We start from the raw sequence: 16,955 nt of genomic DNA, 5'->3' as shown, positions 1-16,955 counted from the left end.
GTCCTCAGAAATCTCCTTTGTTTGTGCCATGATACACTTCCACAAACGTGTTGTGAAGATCAGACTTTGATAGATCCCTGTTCTTTAAATAAAACAGGGTGCCCACTCACACCTGATTGTCATCCCATTGATTGAAAACACCTGACTCTAATTTCACCTTCAAATTAACTGCTAATCCTAAAGGTTCACATACTTTTGCCACTTCCAGATATGTCATTTTGGATCATTTTCCTCAATAAATAAATGACCAAGTATAATATTTTTGTCTCATTTGTTTAAATGGGTTCTCTTTATCTACTTTTAGGACTTGTGTGAAAATCTAATGATGTTTTAGGTCATATTTATGCAGAAATAAGAAAATTCTAAAGGGTTCACAAACTTTCAAGCACCACTGTGTGTATATATATATATATAATATATATATGATATCACTTCGCTATTAGCTTTGTAACTCCACTGTAGAACTGAAGCAAAACCTTGGGACACGAAACATGGCAGCATTGGCCGATTCAATATATTTACTATGTACTTCCGTAGAACCTTTATCTGATGTGTGTCGATAGTTCTGGGGCTGTTTTAGGGCAATGATGAAATAAAACCTGTTAAGCTGTACCCACATACAGTACAGATTTTTGGCTTTAATTCAGGTTTGGTTGCACAGTTACCATCAGAAGCCTTGTGTTTGTCATGATGAGTTAAAAGGAGAAAAAGAAAAGGAGAGCGAGAGAGAGAGAGACAGAGACATAAAACAGGACTTCGGGTGGGCTCACAGTTCATTTGTAGTTTTTTATCTCATCATCATTACAGCAGGGTCTTTAGCAATGAATAGACTTGAGGTTTGTTTAGTTATCCATCGTGTCTGTTTCATCGTTTGTTTGGCACTTTGAACACACTGCAGGTGGGAGGAAGAATAAAAATAATCCTGGGATCATAAACGCACAAATGTAAAACTCCAATTTTATATTATGTTAAAATTTAAGTGTATACAATTTCCGAGGTGCTAATAGTGTATGTACTTCACTTTCACGTGCATGTGCAGAGCTGCTACGTGAGCATGAGTGGTATAGCGCACATACTCGCTTGTCTATCTTATGTACATCTGGAAAGTTGAAATCAGCAAAATCCAGTAGATGGCACATCAGAGGCAAAACATCTCTGTCCATCTGGTTTCCAGGTCAAATTATAATGTTTAGAAATTTCATGCACAGCAACGTTAAACAGTCTGACCTTCGTTTCTCTTTCAGATGTTCAGTTGCCTGTGCTTGTCTTTTTTTGCTTGTCCAGGCATAACACCACACTGTTTTCTTTTATCTCCCCCAGCCTTACTAAGTGTGCTCAGTCTAATCTCACCTGTATGTGTCTGATCGTTACACCTTGCTATCAAACTGTTATTGTCTACAAGCGAGAACGAGTCTTTTCCCATAACACCAAAGCTGCGATAGAGAGATGAAACATGCTGATGTCTCTTTTTCTCACATCTGATAGGGCAGTTTGCTCTTTCTGTCTGTCTCTCTCTTTATCTCATTGTTTTCTTTTTTTCTGCCTATGTAGTTTTATCCAAAATGGTCACACCTTCTTCTTTTGCATCATTGTTGCCATTTCACAATGTTTCCTTGTGCTCATGAGTTCTCTGGATCTGGGTACAGCTTCATTATCCTTCAAATAAGAAAAACAGGATGACATTTTGTGCATATTTTCATCTCACAAAGCTTGTGAGAAAAGGAATGATCATTTCTGTAAGGGTTAGTGCTTCTTTAATGGGTTTAAGAAGTTAACAGAATTTTCCCACTCTCTCTCTATCTCTCTCTCTCACACACACACACACACACACACACACACACACACACACACGGGTTTGCTCTGGAATGATAGGTCAATCTTTCAACCCAAACCTTATAAACAGCTCTGACGCCACTCAATAAACAGAGAGTGAGACATGACAGATTCTGAAAAACCCAGAACTGAAGTGAGTCAGTGATTGTTAACAAAGATTCCCTGCTTTAATGATCCTTAAATGATACGAACAACTGGTTCACACTTCTGAATCTTATCTTTCAACACTCTCTTCCTTCCTTCCTTCCTTCCTTCCTTCCTTCCTTCCTTCCTTCCTCTCTACTACACCATACCCATTTCACCACAATACTATAATATCATTGAGATTTTTAATTTCCCTGAGGGAACCCTCCCAAAGGGATCAATAAAGTTCTGTCTAATCTAATCTAAGATTCAGACTTTCTCTAGGATTCATGTACATACACTATACTACGATCAATAATTATATAATTCGTGATTCGAAGATCCCTGTTCTTGGCTGCAGGAGTGGAACCCAATATGATGATCTGCTGTTGCATGCTGAGATGCTTATCTGCTCACCATGGTTCTAAAGAATTGCGAGGAGTTACTATACCCTTCCTGGCAAAAAAGCTTGAACAAATATGTCCATTTTCCTCTGAGCTCTCTTATCAACATGGTGTTTGTTTCCACCCACAGAACTGTCACTCACTCAGTGTTTTTTGTTTTTCGCACCATTCTGTGTAAACTCTAGAGACTGTTGTGTGTGAAAACCCCAGGAGATCAGCAGTTTCTGAAATACTCAAACCGGTCCATCTGGCTCAAACCAACACCCATGCCACAGTGAAAGAAAGTCACACTTTGAGATCACAATTTTTCCCCATTCTGATGCTTAAAGTAAACATTAACTGAAGCTCTTGATTTGTATCTGCATGATTTGATGCGTTGTGCTGCTGTCAAGAGATTGGCTGATTAGATAACTGCATCAAACACCAGGTGCTCCTAATAAAGTGGCTGTGAGTCTACATTTAGTATACCAATATGGTTATTTTGGACAGAAGTGTTTCATCAGCTGTGTTTATGAAGATGAAAATTTTCAGCATGTAGACTAAGTTATTTATTTTACAATTTGCTGACAATGCTAATAGTGATGTTAGTAACGTTTTGGACATTATTGTGGAAGTGTTTATCATATATTACCATTTATTCTATCCGCAATCGCACACTCTGATTGACTACTCTACTACTAGGCTATCAGCTCATATACTGTGAGTAGAGAAAAACAAAATGGCAGAGTGCATCAAATCAGACATATCACTATCAAGTATTCAAAGGAAACAGAAATAGCTAAAAGAATATATTTTTTATCCCCAATATCTCCTGTTCCACACTCCAGCCCAGTTGGTGGCAGTAATGCACCTTTAAGTTGGTTTGCCAACTGCCAAAAGACCTTGAAGAATAAGAAAATGGCAGCGCGTGTTACTGAACCAACCGAGGATGAAATAAAAACTCTATTCGAAAACAAAACCCCCAAATATACAAAAAAAAGCAAAAAAAAATTGGAATAAAATTATTTGATGGTAAGAACATATCTTTTTTTATTTTTCAAGAATTATTATTGCATTTTTCACAAAATGCTACTGTCATTTCACCGGTTTGTTTACATTCTAAGCAGAAATGATTTTGTCAGACGTTTTGTACAAAGTTTTTCATCTCATCTCATTATCTCTAGCCTCTTTATCCTTCTACAGGGTCGCAGGCAAGTTGGAGCCTATCCCAGCTGACTACGGGCGAAAGGCGGGGTACACCCTGGACAAGTCGCCAGGTCATCACAGGGCTGACACATAGACACAGACAACCATTCACACTCACATTCACACCTACGGTCAATTTAGAGTCACCAGTTAACCTAACCTGCATGTCTTTGGACTGTGGGGGAAACCGGAGCACCCAGAGGAAACCCACGCGGACACGGGGAGAACATGCAAACTCCACACAGAAAGGCCCTCGCCGGCCACGGGGCTCAAACCCGGACCTTCTTACTGAACCACTACACCACCGTGCCGCCCCTGTACAAAGTTTTTATTTATTGAATTTGCAAAAAATAAAGATGATCTATTTCTCAAAATCCAGTGAATGTGGATAGAATAAAAGTTATTCCATTCAACCTTGTCATACATGGCTCGGTGCTATGCGCCTCATCAGCTATCAGCTCCTGTACAACTCGATTTCGTGGAATAACTGTTAAATACAGTATACAGTTGTGGTCAGAAGTTTACATACAGTGACACATATGCCATCTTGGATATGAATGTCATGGCAATATTTGGGCTTTCAGTCATTTCTTTGAACTGTTCTTTTTCTGTGGCAGAATGATTGTACAGCATACATCTTTTTAAAAAAACTAGAATTCAGTGCACAATTTTCTTTGGGTTTTCTGAAATTAATACAGGGTCAAAAGTATACATACTGGGTAAAAAATTTACATACAGCACACCTATTTGTCTCTTCACAAGATTCACCTTGACCAAACATTTTTTTGTTTACCATGAACAAGCTTCTGGCAGAATTCTGGTTGGATATTTCACAACTCTTCATGGTAGAATTGGTAGAGTTCAATTAATTTTTTTTTCTTGGCATGGACTTGACATATAAGCACAGTCCATATATTTTCAATAGGGTTGAAGTCAGGACTTGTTTTAAGCTTAATGTTAGCCTGCTTTATCTTCCACAACCAGTTCTGATACATGTTTGGGTTCATTGTACTGTTGTGACTCTCAGTCATGTTCAAGTTTCCGATGGTTTGAGGTTATGCTGAAGAATTGTGAGGTAGTCTTCCTTCTTCATTATTCCATCCACTTTGTGCAACGAACTAGTTCTACTGGCAGCAAAACTGCTCCAGAGCATGATGATCCTACCACCACCACCAGCTGGTACAGTGTCCCTCTGTACATGGTGGTCATTGTGGCCAAACAACTCAATCTTTGTCTCATCTGACCATACAGCTATCCTCTAGAAGGCTTTTTCTTTGTCCATATGGTCAGTTGCAAACTTTAGTTAAGCTTGAAGGTGTCAATTTCAGAGCAGGGGGTTATTTCTTGGATAGCAGCCTTTTAGTCCATGGTGATATAAAATTCACTGAACTGTAGACAGTAATTCATCAGCTTCCAGTTCATGCCATGGCTGTGCCAAGGTGGTTCCTGACCATCCGAACCAATTTCCTTTCAGCTGAGGGTGACCATTTGGGTTTTCTTGAAGCAAAGTGGCTTGGCAAAGTGACTACACTGCCCAGTAACTTACATACAATTGTTTGAACTGATCTTGGGATCTGTAATTGTTTAGAAATGGCTCTAAGAGACATTCCTGAGTTGTGTACATCTGCGATCCTCTTTCTCAGATCTGCACTGAGCTTCTTGGACTTTCCCTGATTTTACTGTGTGTTGGTCAATCCAATGAGTGCTGTAAAGAAACCCTTTTTATGAAGGCACAGAGAAGCTACCAGCTGTAGTCAATCATAATCACTAACACAAAGTTAAGAGGCCTTGGCCTTGGCAAGATAAGAGAAATTTTGGAAGTCTCAGCACCTCTGAATTAATAATCTGAGTGAGTATATGTAAATGTTTGACCATGTATGTATACTTTTGACCCTGTGTTGATTTCAGAAAACCCAAAAAAATTGTGCACCGAATTCTAGTTTTTTTTAAAAGATGTATGCTGTACAATCATTCTGCCACAGAAAAAGAACAGTTCAGAGAAATCATTGAAAGCCCAAATATTGCCATGACATTCATATCCAAGATGATATTCATCTCACTGTATGTAAACTTCTGACCACAACTGTATGTAATCTATTTGTCAGCATTGGTTATAAACACTGAGTGAGGAATTTCCCCATTAAACCAACAACTCCTTGATTGCTAGTGCTGACACACCAAAGTCTGCCTTTCAGCATGTGGCTTGTTATTATTAACCATGTTTACTCTCTAAAGCCAGTGTCAAAAGCAGCCTTCTTTTTGCCTTAATCCTTGAAAACAACATATCATCCATAAAACCTTTCCAAATATTGAATTTCTCATATTTTCCTTGCAAAACTGCTTGCACATGTCAGGCTGTCACATTAGCACTTAGCCATGGACATAAGGGATACAGGTCAAGGGTCATGAGTCATGGGTCATGGACAGTCATTGTATCATGCAGACTAGCATACTTCTGCAAAGCGTAACTGTGCTAGCAAGGCCTAGAGAGCCATTAACGATGTTTAGTGAGTATTTGAAACTCAACTGGCTTTTGGAAAAATTCACCGACCCACAACACACTGGCATCTGAGCATGAGCTGAATGATGAGGACTGAAGAGGTGGGTTAGGTTTTGAGTCAGTTGACAGTTTTCAGAACATCTCCTCCTTACAGCTATCCATTTTCAAAGACAGGGACATTCACAGGAAAGGGCACGCTGCTGCTGTAGCTTTAATTAACCTGTTTTATACCTGACTGTTTTGATCAGTGCATTAAATTTCGTGTTTTTCCTTGCATTTTTTCGACTCATGTAGCTGGAATCATTATCACCACCACCAAATTTGTTGGAAGAGGTTATGTTTTTGCCTCCATTTGTTTGTTTGCCTGTTCCCAATGCAATTAAAAAAGATTTGGATGAAATTTGGAGGAAAGATGGGCCATGGGCTAAGGAACAATTGATTAGATTTTGATGCAAATCCAAATATGTGGCTTGGCGGAGGTATGAACTCCATCGGGTGCCCTTCTAGTTTCAAGATGTTTGTCTACACGGCTGTATAAACTCACTCACTACTCGTTTCGAGTCACTATCCCTGCTGCTGAAGTTGGTTTCTCGTATTTCCAATGCCAGTAGCATTCAAACATGACCTGTGAAAAGCTTTTTAACAACATGTACCTTCTCAACAGATCCCGTAGACATTTATTATTGTGTTTCAAGATATTTTCTTTCATCATGCATCACGCATCAACAAACTGATGATAACGCTGATGTTCATTTCATGTCGTGTCTGTTAAATGATTACTATTGTATTGAATTTATTAATATTGACAATATTTTGTTCAGGTTATTAAATCAGAGCGATCTAATTTGTGAAAAATCAGGTTAAAAACCCAGTGATTATGTCGCTTAGCTGTTAATCAGATCACTAATTTCTCTGCGAATAACTATATCATGAAACTGATAATACAGTACTGGATAAATTTATTTTAAAGGAAAATAATCTCGAAGTTTATTTGGTTCAGAAACTACTCGAATATTATGTTCAATTCAGAGGTATAAGCTTGTTAATAGTGTTATTATCCTGCTCTAAATACTGTCATATTTCAATATGGAGACTTGCTGTCACTATGGTTACAGAGAAATCTTCTGTCTGATGAGGTATGTGTTCTGATGCGTTGATGCCACTTTCCGGTTTTTTCCTCCCTCTTTCAGCACTTTTCTGGTGGTCCATTGGACAGATAGACCTCCATCAGGGCCCCTCACTCTGCCTCGCCCTACCTCACTGACTGCACCCCCACACACACACACACACTTTACCAACTCTCTCTCTCTCTCTTCCTTATAGAAGTAGCAAGTCTATGTCTCTCAAGCACACACATGGTGGTTGTTTTATTGCCTTCATGCATTAAAAGGGCTGACAAGACTGTACATGGTCAGAAGTAGTGTGTGTGTATGTGTGCGATAAGACATCATTCATCCTGTCCTGATAGGGCACGTTATCTCCCACACACTATTTCACTACACATTAATTTGACACTGATCCAATCACAGCGTCAATCTCACAGTGCGAACAAACAAACTTCTGGAGATTACGAAATTATATCAATCATTATAATAATGATGATAAAGTTAATTACATCATGACTAGCAGAGTGCATGCTTATATAAAAAACCCTTATTTTTGGACAAAATTAAATATTCAATAAAAATGGTTTTGACTAATTTATTTTAAAAAATTCTGCATGAGTGAAAAATGGTGCTCGAAAGTAAACTAAAACCCCAGTGCTGTTGAATTCTCAATTCTGATTGGTCGGATGATGTTGACGTGATTCCTGTCAATTTGCAAACCATTACATTAAAAAATAAATAAATAAATAAAATAAAGAATAATGCCATGCTTTTTAACTGTTATAGCTACATTTAATGTCTTGTCCACAAGGCGAGATATCTCCTGTTATTACTTTTATAACAGGAGCCATAAACAGTCATTTTCTCCTGAGAGACTCTTTTTCTCTCTCTTAAAGTTAATAAGAAAAAGTAAATGATGATATTCCGAACCTGGATTGTTGCAGATTGTGTGGGCTTTTTTTCCCCCCAAATTTGTCCTGTTTGGGTGAACCTCTGTCATCAGATTCCTGTTCTTTCAACATTGTGATGTTGAATCATCTGCTGTTGCAGCACATCCACTTTGGACATGTTGTGTGTTGTTTTGAGATGCTTTTCTGCTCAACACGGTTGTAAAGAGTGATTATAAGAGTGAGTTACACTAGCCTTTGTCAGTTTGAACCAGTCTGACCATTCACATCTGATCATCTCTCAACAACAAGGCATTTTTCTGCCTACAGAACTGGACTTTTTTTTTCTCCTTCATTGCACACCTTTCTGTATTAACTCTACAGACTGTTGTGTGTGAAAATCTCAGGAGATCAGCAGTCTGGCACCAAGAAACATGTCATGTCAACAATGTCAGAGTTACTGAGATCAAAATTTTCCCCATTCTGATGTCCAATGTGAACATTAACTGGAGCTCTTGACCTGTATTTGCATGATTTGATGCATTGCGCTGCTGCCACCTGACTGGATAATTGGATGAATGAGCAGGGATACGACACGACAGTCCTATTAAAGTGGCTGGTGAACATACAGAATATGTTGTAGCTAAGCAAACTATTAGTCTTAATTATTAATTTATACTTCGTGTCTATCATTAACCAATTACCTAGCAACAATGCTCTCATGGTTTTAATCATTTTTAGTATGAATTCACCCTAAGTACTTCAAAATATGTGAATATCAAGTCAAGTCAACTTTATTGTCAAATATGCTATACATGCTCGACATACAGCACAGATGAAATATCAGTCCTCTCTGACCCACGGTGCAAACTGGCAATGCAATAAATAAAAATAGAATAATTGAAAAAAAACCCCAAACAATATAAACAGTATAAACACTCTAGATAGGAACTAGACATAGGAGTCATTCTATAATTAGGGGTACATTTCATGTAAAGCAAAATCTCAAAATATCAGTATTCTTTTTCAATAAATAACCTATATGTTTCCATGGTATATACCCTCAAGTTCCTAAACAAATTAATTGCCAAGCTTAATCTTAAATTACTTTTAAAATATTTTAATGAAAATGAACATTTGTTTATTTTGTCAACCGTGTTACGGACAAATGTTATGTCATCTTAAACATATATAAAAATACTACACATTTGAAAACACATTTGTTTGAAGGTGCTTAAGTCCATTAACAAGATGTTTTTAATTAATCTGTACAACTGTTATGGAAAATATGAATTTTGAGCTTCATAAATAGGATTTTATGGTTCACTGTGATGCAGAATGACACTTTTTTCAACATAAATCCTTGTTACGTCGAATTTAGAGTTGTTCTCCCTCCTTATACAAGACTTCCCTATCCAGAGATAATCCCCAATTTTTTATTTTACAGTTCATCAAACACATAAGAGATTTATAGCACAAAAAACACTTGCAACACAGTTGACAGGCAATGTAGCACAATTGACGGGAGTAACACAGTTGACAGGGCAGAAGAACAAGAGGACACTTTTTAGGATAAAAAGAGCTTTTTATTGTTTTAAATTTAACTACAAATAAGCTGATGAATTCAGGTGAACTGTTAAAACAACATTTAGACACAATTTCAGAGAAATGTAGCTTATTTAACAAATTGAACATATTAAATCATTCTGTTTGTTTGTCTGTCAATATGAAGATTAAGTGACAAAAACATCTCATCTCATCTCATTATCTCTAGCTGCTTTATCCTTCTTCAGGGTCGCAGGCAAGCTGGAGCCTATCCCAGCTGACTACGGGCGAAAGGCGGGGTACACCCTGGACAAGTCGCCAGGTCATCACAGGGCTGACACATAGACACAGACAACCATTCACACTCACACCTACGGTCAATTTAGAGTCACCAGTTAACCTAACCTGCATGTCTTTGGACTGTGGGGGAAACCGGAGCACCCGGAGGAAACCCACGCGGACACGGGGAGAACATGCAAACTCCGCACAGAAAGGCCCTCGCCGGCCCTGGGGCTCGAACCCAGGACCTTCTTGCTGTGAGGCGACAGCGCTAACCACTACACCACCGTGCCGCCCTGACAAAAACATACTCCTCCTCAACTGTGTCATAGCTGATGGGTAACACAGTTGACATTTCGGCCATTTTTAGAGTGTTGTGCTAACTGCAGACCTCAGAGCTTTCACTACAAGACCTTAATCAATTCATATTTTTATTATCTTTAGCTGTATACTTTGTAAATACAATTTCTAAATCAGGTTTATATGAATATGTTGACAACACAGTTGACAGACAATTAACCCTCTCTAGGACTATACAACAGTATTGATGAAAATATTGAAGAGGTGAACTCAAAACTTACCACACGGTCTTCAAATTTCCCACCAAAGAGGATATGACATCACATGATGTTGGTCACATGACTTAGGACCAAACCATTTGCCGATTTATTGGGGGGGGGGGGGGGGGTGTTTCAGTGGGTAACACAGTTGACATAAGTTTCTCGGATGCACACAAAATTCTTCATTTAATTTATAATATAAAGCATTTTAGGCTTTTAAACACTTTTATCATATTATAATAATTACCATGAATAAATATTTGTAAAAATTTTAAACAAAAACCTTTTTTTAAAATGTAAATATGAAGACCAAACCTGACATTTGGAAAATTGGACAGCATAAAAACACCAAATTCCAGTATTATATATGCATTTTTGCAGAGTAAAATGATGTAATTTGTTGACTTTTTGTATTATATAAAAGAGAAATGTGTGCTAATGTACAAAAGATCATTGGCTGAAGTTAATAGTTAGTGAAATTGACAAATACAGCACATGGACTTGAGATGTACCCCTAATTATAGAATGACTCATAGACTAAACACTCAAACAATATAAACAGTATAAATAAACAGTATAAACACTAGATAAGAACAAGACAGACTAAACACTCAAACAGACAATATAAACAGTATAAACACTCTAGATATGAACTAGACTAAACACACACACACACACACACACACATATAAATTGGTACAAATAACCAAACAGTCAAGGGCACTTGAGGTATAGCAGGTAAACATGAAACATGAAATAAGCAGTATAAACAAACTAGCAGCTGTTATGGTGAGGTAGTGTGGAATAGTGCAAATGAGTGAGGTAAAGTGAGATATGCGGTCCCTGAGTTCAGTGTGTTAATGAACGATGAGATGTATGTATGTGTGTGTGTGTGTGTGTGTGTGTGTGTTGGGGGGGAAACTGTGAGGATGACATGTCAGATGCTGAAGGGGGGTCAGGGGGTGTGCGAGCAGAATCTGTGGCAGGGGGCAGAGGGGGGAGGAGGGGCAGAACAGGGAGGGAGTTGAGCCTCCTGACCGCCTGGTGAAAGAAACTGTTCTTGAGCCTGCTGGTTTTGGCCCGGAGACTCCGCAGTCTCCTCCCCGATGGCAGCAGGCTGAAGAGGCTGTGAGATGGGTGGGTAGGGTCACCTGCAATCCTGATGGCTTTGCGGGTGAGGTGGGAGTTATAAATATCCATAAGAGAAGGGAGAGGGACACCAATGATCCTCTCAGCTGCTCTCAAGATGCGCTGTAGAGTCTTGCAGCAGGACACGGTGCAGGCGCTGTACCACACGGTGATGCAGCTGGTCAGGATGTTCTCGATGGTGCCTCTGTAGAATGTATGCATGATGGGGGCCGGGACTCTTGCTCTCCTCAGTTTGCGGAGGAAGTACAGACGCTGTTGGGCTTTTTTGGCCAGTGATGCGGTGTTGTTGCTCCAGGACAGGTCTTCAGAGATGTGCACACCCAGAAACTTGGTGCTGCTCACCCTCTCCACTGCAGCACCGTCAATAGTTAGTGGAGCATGCTGGGTGTGCTCTCTCCTGAAGTCCACAACAATCTCCTTCGTCTTCTCCACGTTCAGACGGAGATTGTTGTCCTTGCACCACATGGCCAAGCGGCTCACCTCACTCCTGTAGATTGTCTCATCGCCATTGTTGATGAGACCCACCACAGTCGTGTCATCCGCAAACTTAATGAAGAGATTTGAGCTGGATGTTGGTGTGCAGTCGTGGGTCAGCAAAGTGAAGAGGAGGGGGCTTAGCACACATCCTTGAGGGGGCCCCCCTGTTTAGTGTGATGGTGCTGGAGGAGTTGCTGCCGACCCGTACAGACTGTGGTCTCCCCATCAGGAAGTCCAGCAGCCAGTTGCACAGGGAGGTGTTGAGTCCCAGCTGGTCCAGTTTGTGAATGAGCTGCTGAGGAATGATTGTGTTGAATGCTGAGCTAGAGTCTATGAACAGCATTCTGACATACGAGTCTTTTGTCTCCAGGTGGGTGAGGGCTGAGTGGAGGGCAGTGGAGATGGCGTCATTGGTCGAACGGTTGGACTGATATGCAAACTGGAAAGGATCCAGGGCGGGGGGGAGGGCAGACTTGATATGCCTCATGACTAGCCGCTTGAAGCATTTCATGAGGATGGGAGTGAGTGCGACAGGGCGGTAGTCATTGAAGCAGGAGGGAGACAGCTTCTTCGGGACTGGGATGATGGTAGTGGTTTTGAGGCACGTGGGGACAACAGCCTGGCTCAACGAGATGTTGAAGATGTCTGTAAAGACATCTGTGAGCTCCTCGGCACAGTCTCTCAGGACACGACCAGGAATGTTATCAGGACCATGATATATTTATTATTAAATATTATATATATTATTAAATATGATATATTTATTGAATATATTATATTATTCTATCCACATTCACTGGATATGAGCGATCATGCACTCTGATTGGCTACTCTACTACTAGGATATCAGCTCATATACCATGAGTAGAGAAAAATGAAATGGCAGCGCGTGTTGCTGAACCAACCGAGGACGAAATAAAAACTCTACTCGAAAACAAAACCCCAAAAAATATAAAAAAGCAACAAAATATGGAATAAAAGTATTTGACGGTAAGAACGTATCTTTTAAAAGTATTTTTCAAGAATTATTATCACCGCATTTTTCACAAATTGTTACTGTCATTTTGCCGGTTTGTTTATGTTCTAAGTGGAAATGATTTTGTGGGATGTTTTGTGTAAAGTTTTTATTAATCAAATTTGCAAAAAATAAAAATGCTCTGTTTCTCAAAATCCAGTGAATGTGGTTAGAATAAACAGTTATTCCACTCAATCTCATCGTACATGGCTTATAGTCAACTCGGTGCTACGTGCCTCACCGGCCATCAGCTCGTGTATGACTCAATTTCGTGGAATAACTGTTTTATATATAATATATGATTTAGACAGAAAGTTTGCATGATGATTAAACTAGTGCATCTACACCAAGATTTCCCACATTTGAGGGGTGCTGGCCAGCTCAGCCATGTGTGTGTGTGAGTGTGTATGTGTGTTTTCTCAAACCCACAAACGAGATTAATATCTTTTAAAGAAAACATACACACACACACACTCAGGATTTGCCTGTTATAGTGGTACTTCTTGACCAAGCTTGTGCAATTAAACAAAAGGAATCCAGATACGAGTCTGAGCAGTGTGTGTGATAAGAAAGCAGGTGAGGGATGGACAGATAACACTCTCACACATGTATACACACACACACACACACACACACACACACACACACACACACACACACACACACACACACACACACACAGGCGTGTACACAGGTATGTTGATCACTGCATCTGGATGAGCTCTTTACAAATCCTTCAGAAAGAAGGTGAGGGATGAACAGATAACACTCACTTGTTCTCTCTCCTTCCCTCACACACATACGTCGATAGGTACATCTCTGTACGATCTCACTAATGGTTCTGCCATTTTGATGGGTTTAAACTGATTTGCACGCTTTGGCAGTGTCGCTAAATGCTATTGCTGTAATTATGGAATCCCTCCTACATATGTAAGATGTGTTTCATATCATAGCATGGAAAAATAGAGGCTGTCCATCATCAGACAAGATCATAATCATCTTTTAAAATGGAAAATCCATAAAAAGCTTTCACATGTATAGGACCAGTCAAACGTCTGGGCACGCCTACTACTCATTCATAGGTATTTCTGTACTTTGACTAATTTTTTACATTATAGAACAATACTGAAGACATCAAAACTATGAAATAACATCTGGAACATATATGGAATTATCTGGTAAACAAAAAAGTATTAAATATGTTTGATATTTTAGATTCTTCAGCATATCCACTGTTTACCTTGATGACGCCTTGTACACTATTGGCATTATCTTAACTAGCTTCATGAGGTAGTCACCTGGAATGCTTTTTCAATTAACAGGTATGTCTCGTCAAAAGTTAATTAGTGAACGAGTTTCTTGCCTTCTTAATGTGTTTGAGACCAAACAGTAAACAATAAAAATACAGTAAATAGCCCTGTTTACAATAGGAAGAGAGGACCTTGAAGAAACTGACAGCTTCACTTAGCAAGAAAGGTGGCACAGAGGAGAACATTGCAGCAAGAATTGGAAAAGCTTGTGCCACCTTCATAGCCCTCAAGAACATCTGAATGATTCTTGAAGAGATTTGAAGGAGGACTAAGATCAGGATTTTTAATACAAATGTGAAAACTGTGCTGTTGTATGGTTTTGAGACAAGGCGAACCACAAAAAGTGCCATGGAAAAGGTACAGACTTTTATCAATAGGTGCCTCCAAAGGATACTGAACATCTACTGGCTACAGAAGATCAGCAATGCTGCATTATGGGAGATGACAGGACAAGAACCAGTAGAGAGAGACATCCGGCAAAAGAAATGGAGATGGCAGGGACACACCCTAAGGAAGCCTCCCAACAACATCACCAGGAGGGCCCTAAAATGGATTCCCCAGCAAAAGAGGAAATGAGGAAGACCATGGAACAACTGGTACAGGGACAGAGAGGCAGAGGTGACCAAAACAGAGCACAACTGGAGGGAACTGGAGAAGATCACCCAAGATCAGGACAAATGAAGAGTGGTCGTTGATGGTCTATGCCCCACCAGCAGCTCTGGGCCCAAGTAAGTAAGTAAATAGCCCTATTCCATCCATCCATCCATCCATCCATCCATCCATCCATCCATCCATCCATTATCTGTAGCCGCTTATCCTGTTCTGCAGGTAAGCTGGAGCCTATCCCAGCTGACTATGGACGAGAGGCGGGGTACACCCTGGAAAAGTCGCCAGGTCATCACAGGGCTGACACAAAGACAAACAACCATTCACACTCACATTCACACCTACGGTCAATTTAGAGCCACCAATTAACCTAACCTGCATGTCTTTGGACTGTGGAGGAAACCGGAGCACCCGGAGGAAACCCACGCAGACACGGGGAGAACATGCAAACTCCACACAGGAAGGCTCCCATCAGCCACTGGGCTCGAACCCAGGACCTTCTTGCTGTGAGGCAACAGTGCTAACCACTACACCACCATGCGCCCTATTCCATAACTGTAGTAATCCATATTATGTCAAGAACTGCTCAACTAAGTAAAGAGAAATGACATCCATCATTACTTTATGATATGAAGTGACCTTTAATAAAATAAAAATTAAGAAAAAACATTGAATTAGATAGAAGGTGTGTCCAAACTTTTGACTGGTCCTCTGTGTGTGTGTGTGTGTGTGTGTGTGTGTGTGTGTGTGTGTGTGTGTGTGTGTGTATTTCTACATGCACACATGCGTTTCAAGTGTGTCCAATAATCTGAATGTATAAATATAAGAAACGCATTTTACTGTGAAATTTATAAGGAATAAAAACTCAACATGGTGCACCATTATAGGAAAATAAATCAGTGATGGGGTGGTGTGATGGCACTCATCATAAAAACAGCATATCTTGAGATGTTTTATTCTTCTCATACCGCAGCATTTTGCCAAAGATTACATCTTTTTGTATTGATTAAAGAATGACACATGGTACTTTTTATTCATTTAAAGTTACCTTTCATGCTGTAAAACATTTACAAAGCTTGCCCTGCTACAGAGAAACTGCAAAGCCAAAACTCCTCTGTCCTGAAGACTTTTACGTTGTGGAAACAACTTTAACTCGAATTGTTACAAACCACTGACACTGGAGACTCCTTAAACATCCTTATGTTAAGTGTCCACCATATAAGTAAGCTGTTACCAAGGAAACTATCATCATTTGAACGAGTGCGTTAATATAGTAAACCTTCTTCTGACCAATCAGATTTAATAATTCAGCAGCACTGTAGGATGAACGGTAATTAGTTTTGACTTCTATACCACTATACAGCCCCCTTTTCCTTTGTTCCAAATGTTTGCTGTTTTTCTTGGAAGAAGTCCTGAAGCAGTGTCTCTTGTAGCTTTTTTTTTGTAGCACTAGTTTGTAGCTTGTAAGAAGGATGATATCAAGCCAACAATGAGTGTGTGTGTGTTTGTTCAGGAGGTGTGTGTGTGAGACACCTGTTGGGAGTTGACTTGTTCGGGAAGAAAAGAAAATGTGAGCTCACTTGGAAAGGAACAATAAAGGAAGGTGAGAGGGGCAGATGGGTTCATTATGCTACAGAACAACACTATGGCTTAATGATGACAGTGAGTTCTGCTGTGCCTCAGCAAGGAAACACACACGCGCGCGCACACAAAACTACATGAGGTTAATTATCTACAAGATGCAACAAATTAAATTATTATAAACACAGGACACTTTTTCGATGGAATAAAAACGTGTTCTATTCCCTTCTAGCGAGTTTCATTTGTTTGGTTTGATAGCATGCAATATTGTTAGCATATTGCTTATCCTACATGTATTACATCACTCTACCCAATGGAGAATGAGCACTGAATATGGTTTACGATATTGCACGGCTGTCAAGACAACATGACATCACATGTCAGACGTAAAACTT

Source organism: Neoarius graeffei, chromosome 3 (assembly GCF_027579695.1).
Source record: "Neoarius graeffei isolate fNeoGra1 chromosome 3, fNeoGra1.pri, whole genome shotgun sequence".
Classification (NCBI taxonomy): domain Eukaryota; kingdom Metazoa; phylum Chordata; class Actinopteri; order Siluriformes; family Ariidae; genus Neoarius; species Neoarius graeffei.
The sequence above is the reverse complement of the archived record's forward strand: the minus strand, read 5'-3'. Positions refer to the sequence as shown.